This window comes from Asparagus officinalis, chromosome 1, assembly GCF_001876935.1.
Source record: "Asparagus officinalis chromosome 1, Aspof.V1, whole genome shotgun sequence".
Classification (NCBI taxonomy): Eukaryota; Viridiplantae; Streptophyta; class Magnoliopsida; order Asparagales; family Asparagaceae; genus Asparagus; species Asparagus officinalis.
Window position 1 is genome coordinate 100,006,747 of NC_033794.1, and position 13,139 is coordinate 100,019,885.

Sequence of the window (13,139 nt, forward strand, 5' to 3'; positions counted from 1 at the left end):
GGACACCGGTTCATTCTAGCCGTGACCGATTATTTCTCCAAATGGGCGGAGGCAATCCCGTTGAAAGAAGTCAAGACTTCAAACGTGATCAAGTTTATCAAACATCACGTCATCTATCGCTTTGGAGTCCCAAGACGAATAGTTCACGACAACGGGACACAATTCGTCAGCTTTGGGTTCCAGAGATTCTGTGACAGATTCAGAATCCAAAGTGTTGCATCTACGGCTTATTATCCGCCAGCAAATGGTCTTGCAGAAGCCTTCAATAAAACCATAGTGAAGCTTCTCAAAAAGTTTGTTTCTAAAAGCCGGCGCGATTGGGATGAAAGACTGGGTGAATGTCTTTGGGCTTACCGTACTACAGTAAGGACCTCCACAAGAGCTACGCCATTCTCTTTGGTATATGGCTGCGAGGCGGTACTACCATTGGAAATTCAGATTCCTTCTCTGAGAGTCGCTATCACAACGGGACTAACAGAAGAAGAAAAGCATCAACGACGTCTGCAAGAACTTGAAGCCTTAGACGACAAGCGACTTCAAGCTCAACAACAAATAGAGTTGTATCAAGCCCGTATTTCCAAAGCCTACAACAAAAAGGTTAAGGAACGGATCTTCAAGAAAGGCGATCTAGTGTTGGCCAACAGACGACCCATGGTGATGACACACAAAACCAAAGGGAAGTTCAATCCTAAATGGGAAGGGCCCTTCGTAATAGAATCAGTCTATTCGAACGGAGCATACCGCCTCATCAATCAAGAAGGAGACAGGCTCATGATGCCAATTAATGGGAAGTTTCTCAAGAGATACTTCCCGTAAATCATGTAGCCCCCTAAACCCCAACCAAATCAGGCTGGGGGTTGCCTATTCATAGTGTAATTCTATCTTGTATTTCGTCATGTTAACACTACACCTCTGACGATTGTAATTTGATGGAATTATTCTGAATAAATGATAAAGGGAATTTCGATAACATTTGCATTATTTTCTATTGTCTTGAACCAGATTTCAATAAAAAGAGACGATAAAGAGCAAAAGTGATATCATTTTCATTCGATGTGGTTAATCCAAACACAAAATGAAAAAGATACAAAATTCCTTAATCAAAAACAGGTCAAGAGCTAAACATCAGGCTTCATTAACTTGAGGGTTTTTAGCCTAGACTTGAAGGCAGAGAGTTTCTCCCGGTGAGCCGCTCGAACTTGTTCCTCGATCTCCTTTCTGAGTTCTGCTTCAATAGGAAGAGTAGCAACAATGTCCTTACGAGTCTGCTCAGCTGCGTGGAGTGTACGGCAAAATTTCGTATAAATTTGGCCACTTTTATGCTCAAGCTCTTTTCTGACATCCTCGTAGTGGGCCAATTGAGCTTTCTTCTGGTCCAACTCGGCCTCTAATCGAGCGATAGTCTCTTCAATATCACGAATATCAGAAGCAACACGTTTGATTTTAGCATATGCTTTAGAGTGTCGCTTCCTTAAAGTTGATATACGGGCTATTTTATCAGATAGTTCCTTGCGAAGATTCCCTGGGTGATGCGCTCTCGAGATTATCGCCAAGGAAAGAGCCGGCTCCACTTCAGAATCTAAATTGGCGCGCTGTAACTCCCTGAAAGCTGTCAATTCTGCCATCAAAAGAGTGATCCCACCCTGGCAGTGCTCAGTCCAGGATGCATCCCCTTTGGCCTTGATGTCGTCCAAACATTGGCTCAAGATGGATTTACAGTCTTCAAGAGAAGCCCCCTCAACACTGATCATACCAATAATTGTTTGCATCCAACGTTCCAGTTCATCAATTGATTTCTTCAGAGCTCCTGAGCGTGGAGGAGGAAGAGTTGGATAGATTGGATCCGTATGATCATCCTGAACACGTGTTGGAGCAACTTCAGAAGAAGGACCCTCTTCAGCCCCATCGTCTTCAGGAACTGAGGGGATCGATTGAGGCATTTCGTCCTCTCCGTCAGTAGAACGCTCAACGAGCGCAGACTTCATCGCATCCCCCATTATTTTGGCCCTCTTGGAATTCTTGGCCATGACAGGTATCCGCTTACGGATTCTCCTGTCATACTCACCTTGCTCAGCAGCAGAAAGAGCTTCCTTACCCGATCTTAAAGAACGAGGTGTAGGAACGGGCTCTTCTGCAGGGATCTCCTCAGTGGTCTTTTCTTCAGGAGAATCATCAATTGGCTTTCCCTCTTCAATTCCCGTAGGAACCTCTTCTTCAGAAGGTTCTACGGTGGACAAGTCTTTAGGAGCTTCAACGGCTCCGGTCGCTTCCTGTTCACAAGATAGGTATTCTTCCATCCCTGGTAGACGAGTACTCGCAGAACCGCTCCGTGAACGATACAATTCCCGAATCTCGTTTATACATGAAGTATAAACGTCATACTCCGGAATCTGAGAAGCTTCGGCAAACCACTGGCGGAAATCCATAACAGCAGAGCAGCCGGGTGATGAATGGGGTAAAGTGAATTGCGCATGGGTTCCCCCGGCAGAGAAAAAGTACCATGCGCGAGCTCCTTCGCATAAATTCCCAATCTGAGCTAACGCCGGGTTAGGATTGCCAACATAGAGTTGGTCATATCCAAACTGTCTCGCGAACCGAGAAGGCATGTAAGGCTCGATTACGCACTTCTCCCGTGAGCGATAGACCAGGTAGCCCAACCTGATCATAAGAAGCCAGCTGAAGGTACCCTCTTCCAAAGAAGACGAGCCTTCAAAAAGCAAATCCATGAAACGAGCATCCTTAACATCAGCCCCGTCAAAGTTAGGAGCACAGCAGAAAACCTGGTAATTATCCTCTCGGGATAGAAGCTGTCGAGCCCTGACTATATAAGAACTAGTCCACGTGGCCGACTCCAATCTTTGTACGAAGGGAGTATAAGCATCACCCCCTTCATGCACTCCCGTCATTAATGAAGGGCAATGCAACACGAACAAAGCCATTAAATATGTGTATGGCACTGGTACACGTGGTTGAGGAGCTTTTCCAGCTTTCTTCTTAGCGGCTTTGACTCTCGAAGCACTGAGGAGTTCTGAAGTCAACACCCTCAGGCCATTCTGAATACAGCCAACCATAGCAGTAAGGAGGCTCACAGGTCTCCCATGCGCTAGCAAAACAGCTGGGTACACTACCTCAGCTAATATTGCCTCTATCGGTCTTGACGGTACCACGCACCGCTTCAACCAAATCATGAAGAAGCCTGCAAGCAGAGCCGTGTCAGAGATAGGAACTGTGGCTTGGTAGTGAAAACTTTCAAACTCGGCACCAGCTTCAAAATCATCCTCTGCATGCTCTGTCTTATAGGTAGCACTGGAAGCTGTAATTCGAGCTTTGGCATCCTTACGAGAGATCACAGCAACCCGAGATACGGCTACATCTTTCCGGTTTAAATTCTGAAAGAGGTAGTCTGCCCACGTGGTATGCATAATGCCCCCTCCACGCATCCCAAAGACTTGGGCACATATGTGGAAGTGGCACATCAGCTCCCAGAAAGTAGCACAAATTTCCGGGTGCGCCACCTTCAGTAGAGAAAGTTCCTCGGTGGTGGGAATGAACTCCTCGTAGGGCATTTTTCCAAGCGACAGCCCCGACACTGCCTGCATCTCATGAAGAGCAAAACCTAACTCTCCAGCAGGCGTAAAGAATGTGCAGCTGTCAGGGTTATATTTCTCCAACATAGCGAAGAAATTATGAAGACTCTGCACGACTCCCCGTCGTGCAGCTAACACCGGAACTGTGAGACCCGATTGAGTGAGCGAGTCTTTAAGCTCTTCAAGAACAAAGTCAACCATACGGGTCCACCAACCTCCTTCTCCGGAACAGATCCATCCAGGAGATCTGAACGTCTGGGTAGAGAATTCACCCTGAGTTGCAAGGAATTGGCGAATAAAGATGTGAACAGTGCGACGCCATATTTGGTGCAGCACTGTTCATTTGCACCAAAATGGAGCAGAAAATGGGGCTGGATTGGAGAAGGAACAATGCAACAAAAAGCACTGTTTGCACCAAAATGAGGCTAGGTTGGAGATGCCCTTATTCATGTAAATTGATCATGAATTACATATATTACCGGTTAAAGCATATTAGCTTTCCAAAAATAATTAACTGATAATGCTCTCATATCTGGGAGCATATATATATATATATATATATATATATATGAAAGAAATTAGGGTTTAGGGAATTAAAAGAAAATTAACTAAATTAAATAATTACTGAAATTTAAAAATCAAAATAATTACAGAATAATTATCTACAAATAAAAACGTACTAGTTGTATTTATACAATAGCTGATACGCGACAGAAGAAATAATATTATAAATTGTACAATTAAACAAGAATAATTAATAAAACATATAATTACTTATTTTTAAAAATCAAATAATTACGGAATAATTATCTACGCGATAAAACATACTCGTTGTGCTAATACAACGGTTGATACGAAATAGTTGAAATATATCCATATTGTATAATTAAACAAGAATAACTAATAATAAAAATATTTTTTACTTAAATTTAAAACCAAATAATTATGGGACAATTACGTACACAGTAAAACGTACTAGTTATACTAATACGATAGATAATATGTAACAATAGAAATAATACAATAAATTATACCAAAATCACGTAATTTAATAATACTATGTATTATGTGAAATAATTTGTAATAATATTAATAACACAATATATTATTTAAAATAATACTTAATAGTACCGATAACACAACAAACTAATTCTAGAATTTTTTACCACACAAAACAAATTTATAAATATCAAAATTATTTAAATAAATATATAATTAGATTTTTAAATCATAGAAAATTATAGAAAATCAAGAAAAATACAAATACTCTTTTAAAAATCATAATTAAATATTTTAAAATACCAGAAAATTATTTTAACTAGTATCAAAACTCATGGTCCTTACAGGAATCTTCAGGCCAGCTCGGGTAAGAGGTTCCTCCAACTCCTCCAAAACAAATTTGGTCATCCGGGTCCACCACACTGTCACCGGAGAATGAACCCAGCCAGGAGTTCTAAACCCTTGCGCGAGAAACTCTCCTTTCTTTACCATAAACTTTTTGACAAAGGTGTTCGCCGGGCTGGCCACTTCACCAACAGGGTACTCTTTAGCGAACAAGCCTAGGCGTAGAGCTGTCACCTGTCTGTTATAGCCAACTGTGCCGACCCCTTAAAAAGTTAGGGTTCCGAGAACAACTCCATCCTGATCCTTAACGAGGTTCCAATCCATACGCCTTGGGATGGAAGCGCACTGAAAGTACGATATGGGGAACATCCTCTCCATATTGGACAAGAAAAGGTTGCGGTCTCCAACTTTCCGCAGCTACTTGTAGTCCCCATCATAAGCAACGCCTGCCTCAAAGTCAAAAAAATCCCCGAAGAGGAATCCAGGTTTGACTATCGGTTTACGGCTCAGGTTCTCAAGTCTAGCATCCGTAACCAATATCCTAAGAGTTTCAGGAGAAGCTTGGATGATTAGTTCCACATGACTCTTCTCCGTAATTCAGAACACCGGGAGTTCTCGGCGCAGGTTGAATGCCATGTTCAGATCCACACCACCTTCATACCCAAAATGATGGCGAAAAGGGAGAGGCTCGCTGGTATGACGCACTGCAAAACAAAGAAAAGGGTTAGACAATGCAAGAGGCAAATCAGAAGCGAAGATCGAACCTCGCGTCAAAAATCTTAAACGCGGAGATCAAACCTCACATCAAAAATCTTAGACGCGGAGATCAAACTTCGCGTCGAAAATCTTAGACGCGAAGATCCAACCTCGCATCGAAAATCTTAGATGCGGAGATCGAACCCCGTGTCCAAAATACTAAACGACAGAGTCCAGCTCCGCGTTATTGAAACGAGTCTCCTCGTTGATTCAGAGATTAGAACTCGCCGCAGCGAGTTTTGACGACCACAGAAGTTATACTCACCCCCGATTAAAGAGAGTTGAGGCGGCGGCACGCTCGCCTGAGTCACGGCACCACCAGCCAACGCAGATGCCGACGAACCCTGAGCTAAGGCAACATCGGATCTGGAGGGTCGAGAGACGGTCTTCTTCTTAGGCGCCATGGATTTCGGTCGAGAGAGAAGAGGAACAATGCTCGTCGGAGATGAGAATGAAAATCTTCGTTGAAATTTCAAGAAGAGTCGAATGACTCTTGATTTGACCCTCCCCCCAACAGTCTATTTATAGACAGCTATGAGCTGTCAAATTGGAACGGGATTCTAGGTTAGAATCCCACCCAAACGCTATTTTCAGCGTTCAAGTTGGTTGAACTTCCGAACGCAGAATTCACCCACGCGCGGAATTCACCTACGTGTTCTAATTCTCAAACGTAGATCTTACCCCACGCGTTCCAATCCTTAAATGCAGAATTTATCTATGCATTTGGACCGCTATAATAGCAGCCTCTCGACTACCAAGGCTATGGCACAGCCCCAGATAAATAAAAGAAGAGCTAACAGCGATCATCAAGGTGACCAAAGCCGAGAAGAAACAGACGACTCCACTGTGGAGTCTATTAGATAAGTACAGATAGATTACAATCAACAACATTGAAATCATCTGGCTCGATCCGACGCGTAACTCATTCTTCTAAGTGGCTGATAATCACATTTTATTACAATTTTATACCCTCATTATCTATTTTATATAAATAAATATAGCACTAATAATTGTTTTTATCTTTAAATTGCAGGTTAATGAAGAATAAATCTCAAACTCCCATCTCTCAACAAAAGCCCATGATTTATTGAAAAAATGAACCCATGAAGCCCAATGAATTCTTTCAAGTATTTAAATGAAGAAATAAATCAAAGCCCAAGCCCAAGAGTCCAAGAAAAGCCCAATGTCCAAAGCCCCAAAGCAAACAACAAGAAGAATCTGCGGACAACAAAAGCAGAAGGGGAGGCATCGATGCCCGCATCGATGGGGGCATTTTTCTTTTATTCTTGAATTTTATTTTCTTTATTCTTGATTTTTATTTTCTTTTTCCTTCTTGCCTTATTGATCATATTCATTCTTTGTCACATCCACTCTCACTTATATCTCGTGCCGATTTACACACTATCACTTCCACTCTCTCTATCTCTCCACAATCACATTCACTTATCACTCCTACTTGTCACGCACACAACATAAGAACCGATTTTATATTTTCTCCTACAAAACACCTTCCTCGTGGGATCGATATCTTAAATACTATAACTTGACACGGTTGTGCACTTGCAACCTTTTTGGTACATGTTTATGCCGCATCAAGTTTTTGGCGCCGTTGCCGGGGAAGGTGCTTAAGTAGGTTTTAATTATTTTGGTTCTTTAACTTGTGTGTTTATTGTGAAAGAACTACTTGGAGATTAAAGATCAAGAATTGGAGATTGAGGAATTGGATATTCGCTTGTGGTAAGTCTTCTTCCTTATATTTTCAATTCCACACCTTTAGTTAGTTTCTCACAATTAGTGACAATTAGGATCTTAAAGAAAAAAAAAGGATTTTATTTCCGTTGACCATAATAAAATTCACCCTTCACTTTGACATTTACTAACAAGATAATAAATTCAAACAAATCCCCCCTTCTCATTTGTTTGATTGTTAACCCTAATTAAAAAAAAGAAAAAGATTTTTTTTCTTCCATCCTTTTTAGTTGCTTTTAATTCATAGGGTTGCATTTCATATAGTTAGTAGGAATTCACCAAGTGATTTGAGCATCTTGATTTGACACACACTTAAAAATATTTTTAAGGGCAAAACCCCATAATCAAGATAAGGTGAGGGATTTCATCACCCTTTCCTTAGCCCAAAAATCACTAATTCCTCACTACACCACCCAAGCCTAATAAAACTCATTAGACGTTGGCCCCTAAGGATTCGAGCTCAATAAGGAACAAGAAATCCTTAAGTGAACCGGTTTAAGTTTTCTCAGATTAGTTGGTGTCTAAGGCAAGGTTTAGGGGTTGCGTAAAGCGCTCCGCAAGGAAAGAGGTACTTAATTGATCTTTGATCACCCTCTAGTACTATCCTTACCTGGCTAACTACCCGGGTAAAACTTTTATCTTTTCACTTAAGGAATTTTTGGTTAGGAGCTAGTCTAGTTGAGTTAGGCTTAACCCTAGAGTTAGAGTGATTGAAAAATGATTGATTTTGATTTGTTTTAGTTAGGATTTTTCATTTTCTTCTTAAAAAAAACTAACTTTTATTTTTCCAAAAAAAAAAATTTATATAAAAAGATATTGATTTTGGTGCATGCAAAACGTGGATTAAGGACAATACACATCAACAAATTCATTTTGAACAAATGACTAATCCACAAGTTTTTCAAAATTTATGTTATCCCAATAGGATTGAAATTTCCAATGAAGTTCGGGAGTTTGAAGAGAGTCCATATCAATATTCGGTAAATGACCTACAACCCAGGTTGGGCAAGTTACACAAACATTGCATGGAATCAGGAAAACCACTCTGGAACTCAAAACTTCACTCCCTCTTTGACCCAACATTTTCCTAGGGAAAACACAGTTCCTTTCAATTCTCATCCACAATTTCAACAACCCAATCTGTCACATCAAAATCAGTCTCCTCATCATCAAGTTGTAACTCACACTCCTCTTGATACAGATCATGATGAACGTCTCAATTTTTTGGAAAAAGGTTTTGAAATCATTATTAAGGCCTCCACACTAGCCACAGATATGTTAACTCAAACATCCTACACGATGAACTCCTTTATGCAATCAACCGAACTCATACTTAACTCTAACACTCAAGCCCTAGCTAGATTAGAAACCCATATTGATCAACTAGCTAGTGCCATAAGTGAAGTAGAGGAAGAAGAAATTCTGAGTCAACCCGTGGTCAATCCTAAGGACACTCAAATGAATGCACTACAGTCAGGAAAACAGGTCGATAATCAGGAAAGAACACCTTTAAGCCAAATTCTTGTTCCAATTCATTCTTCCCCTGATAATTCCATTCAGGAAAGACCGAGGGAAGAAGAAGAAGAGTCAGATCTAAGTTTTGAGGAAATTTTTGGTGAGGAGCTGAAAATATTAGGAGAAGCAGATCAGGTTTGTCAAAATAAAGAAACTGTGTTAAACAATTGCTGCTTTGAACTGAATTTTGAAAAACTCTTTCTTGATGAACTAAGATTTTTGGAAAATAAACAACAACCAAATTTTTACACATCAACCATGAATCTTAGGGTTGAGAAAATTGTTAAAGAAAAATTGGTTGTTAGAGAACAAACATTCACAAATCAAGAATCTAAGTCCAATATGCATGACACCAATAATACCTACCTTCCATTGCCACAAAAATCATTGAACACCCCGGAATGCTTAGAATTTCAGCACATTGTTGATTATATCATGTTGAATTTATTTAAAATCCGTGGGAGAATTTTCAGCAATAAGGTAGGATTCAATGTAGAACATGAACTCTTCATGTTGAATATTTCATTCTACATTGTTTATTTTGTTTATTTCAGAATAATAAAAAGAATTTATTCTTCTCTCATTTGAGAGTTTCTTGTTCAGTTGTTAAAAAAAAGAAAAAAAAAGAAAAAAAAGAAAAAAAAGAAAAAAAAAGAAAAAAAAAACAAGAAAAGAATAAATGTTTGATTTCCTCCTCCTCAGACCAAAGGTAATTGCAGATTTTTATCAGCGAACCAAATGTAAGTGCTTCACTTCGTATCTGCTTTACTTTATACATCATAGAGTTTGCATTAAGGACAATACAAAATTTAGGTGTGGGGGTTGGAATTAGTTATTTTTTTTCTCTTTATTTTACAATTTTAGTGCATTTTTGTCTTTTTTTTTCTTTTCCTTAAAAAAAAATTTATAAAAATATCGTTACTTGCCAAATTGATAGAGTTATGTAATAATTGATTTATTTGATAAATTTGAAATTTTCTAATCCCTAGTTGGTTATTTACTTAAGTTCATCTTTTATGATAACTCTAAATAAATTTCTTAAGAAATGATTTTCAAAGTAGTATACTTTACTTAAGCCTTAACTTGGACTTTTATTTAAAATAATGAAATTTTTGCATGCTTAACTTAGAGTTAAAAATAATTTTTTCAAAGTGTCTTGATTTACATATTTTCAAAATATATATACATATACAAAAAAAACAAAAACAAAAGAAGAGTGCGAAAAATGGGCAACGAAAACGAAAAAAAAACTCTTGAATTCAAGGTGATTCTATCTTATAAAGCCTAAGCTGACCGAGTAATTAAGCCCAAGGAGTATTTCCATACTTAATGACCTAAGCCCATTTGGGTGGGGATCCATTGGCCCAAAACTCGTTAAAAGGTCACTTAGAAAGCCCGTTAAAGTAGAAAAAAATCACCAAGGATGAAAGAGTTAAAAATAAATAAATAAATAAAACTAATAAATGTTTTATAGTTGTATATATGGTCTTGGAAAATATTTTAGATCAAGCAACTTGAAAATTATTTAAAACAAAGAGTTAGCATGTTACTTTCAAAACTTTTAAATTAAATTTCTAAGTTTGGCTTGGTTTTGTATTGCTACAATGAGAAGATTTTCTTAAAAATATACCTTAGAGTTATATATAAAAATGTTTTCTTGAGTGATAACTGGCTCCAATTAGATTATCTAAAAGTTATCAAGTGAATTTAGTTATTTACTGACTTCTTTAATTTGGCAAGTTGACCGAATTTTGTGGGTATATTCACTGCAAACCCTCACGAGACTACAACTCGTCCACTAGGGTAACCTAGGGGTTTAAAGGCTTGTTGTATACGCTAAATACAACCGCGATTCCTGCGAAAGTGAGTTAGGATTTTCTTTTTATTTTCTTTGCTAGAGGACTAGCAAAAGTTTAGGTGTGGGGGTATTTGATAATCATATTTTATTACAATTTTATACCCTCATTATCTATTTTATATGAATAAATATACCACTAATAATTATTTTTATCTTTTAATGCATCGATGCCTGCATCGATACCGACATCGATGCCTGCATCGATGCCTGTATCGATGCCTGCATCGATACGCTGGGCAGTCTGTTACGAATCTAAGGCTGAAATTTGTTGTTTTTGGATAAGATTTCAATCCAATGGCTCTCATTCACTGATGTTTACTATAAATAGGGGTAGAGAGTGAGGGGTTAGAGGTGTGAAAATTTTGTAAACTCCTTTTGGAGAGGAGGGCTACTCTTAATTGAGAAGGCCTTCCAAAAATTGTAACTTTAGTTGCAATTAATAATAATAATTTTTTCACCACTTTAAATATTTCTTCTCTTTGTTGGATGATGAAGATGGAGATGAAGAATTATTTAGAGGTTTGCATTTTCTTTCCTTTTTCTCTTTTATTTCCTTTTTATTGCTTATTAGTATAGATTTATTTCTATGCTTGTAGTTTAGATTTTATTTTCTTGTTAAATAGCCAAGAGGCTAGAACCCTCTTGCCTTAGATTTATTTCATGCTTATAGAATAGATTTAATTTCTTGCATTTAATTCTTGCAATTTTATTTTGTAGTTTAGATTTTGCACTTTATTTTGTAGTTAGATTTTAATTTCTTATACTATTCACCTTGAGGCTAGAACCCTCTTGGGTTTAGTTTTTCTTTTTGTTTATTTTTATTTTGTTTGATTCGCCTTTAGGCTAGAACCCTCTAGGGAATTACCCTTTTCTAAGAAGTGGGTTCAATTGTAGATTACCCATATCTATAATTGAATCCACCATCTTTAATTTCTTGCATTTTCTTTTATTCTTGAATTTTATTTTCTTTATTCTTGATTTTTATTTTCCTTTTTCCTTCTTGCCTTATTGATCATATTCATTCTTTGTCACATCCACTCTCACTTATATCTCGTGCCGATTTACACACTATCACTTCCACTCTCTCTATCTCTCCACACACATCATTTTCACTATCTCAATCTCTTCACAATCATATTCACTCATCAATCTTATTTGTCACGCACACAACATAAGAACCGATTTTATATTTTCTCCTACAAAACACCTTCCTCGTGGGATCGATATCTTAAATACTATAACTTGACACGGTTGTGCACTTGCAACCTTTTTGGTACATGTTTATACCGCATCAGTGGCTTAACATTCCCACAAATATTAATGAAGCCAGGAGCTGCGCATTACTCATTCTTCTAAATGGCATAACATCCCAACGAAGATTAAATGAAGACACGATCTGACGCGCAACTCATTCTTCTAAATGGCTTAACATCCTAACAAAGAGTAATGATGATATTGCTAAAATCATCACCCCAGTTGAGCTGATCAAGAAAGGAGATAAAGTAGATTCCTCTGAGGTTGCCCTCCTGACTAAACTTAGGATAAAGCCCCTCTCATGTGGGCTTGCGATTCTCTCTGTCTATGACAATGGATCTGTCTTAAGCCCAGAGGTGCTCAACCTCACGGAGGATGACCTCGTTGACAAGTTTGCAGCTGGTGTTTCTATGGTTGCTTCGTTGTCCTTGGCTCTCTCTTACCTAACTCTTACAGCTACGCCTCACATGTTCGTCAATGCCTACAAGAACGTCCTTGCTGTTGCTGTTGACACTGAATACACCTTCCCACTGGCTGAGAGGGTGAAGGAGTATCTAAAGGATCCGAGCAAGTTTGCTGTTGCTGTTATTTCTATTGCATCTGCTAAGAATGCTGCTACTCCTGCCTCTAAGGAAGAAGAGAAGAAGGACGAGCCTGTCGATGAGTCTGACGATGACTTGGGATTTAGTTTGTTTGACTAAGTTCATTGTCATCAAGACTCAAAAGTTACGTTGTTTGGTTTGGGGTTACATAATTTCAATATTACAACAACCAGGTTCGCGATGTCTTCAAATCAGACGGAGTAAACAATCAATCCACTAAATTTTGGAATCCAAAGTATTCCAAAAATTCATACCAGTCAACCGCGAACTTTTAAAAACTTTGGAGAGGGTTCTGTAGGCTGTCTAAAAATCACAATGGATAGCTGATCCCCATCAAGCTCCAACAATGAAAGTTACAATCAGATAGCTTTCATGCTAACAAACGAAAGCTGCAAATAGAGGATTTTTCACATAGAGTGAGAAGAGTTACAATTCAACGACACTTCCGACAACTGATGAAAACTCTATTCAGCA

General features: G+C 38.5%; 1 pseudogene; it reads left to right on the forward strand.

The window, feature by feature from the left end:
- On the forward strand, window positions 5,511-12,764 carry LOC109838097 (annotated as a pseudogene).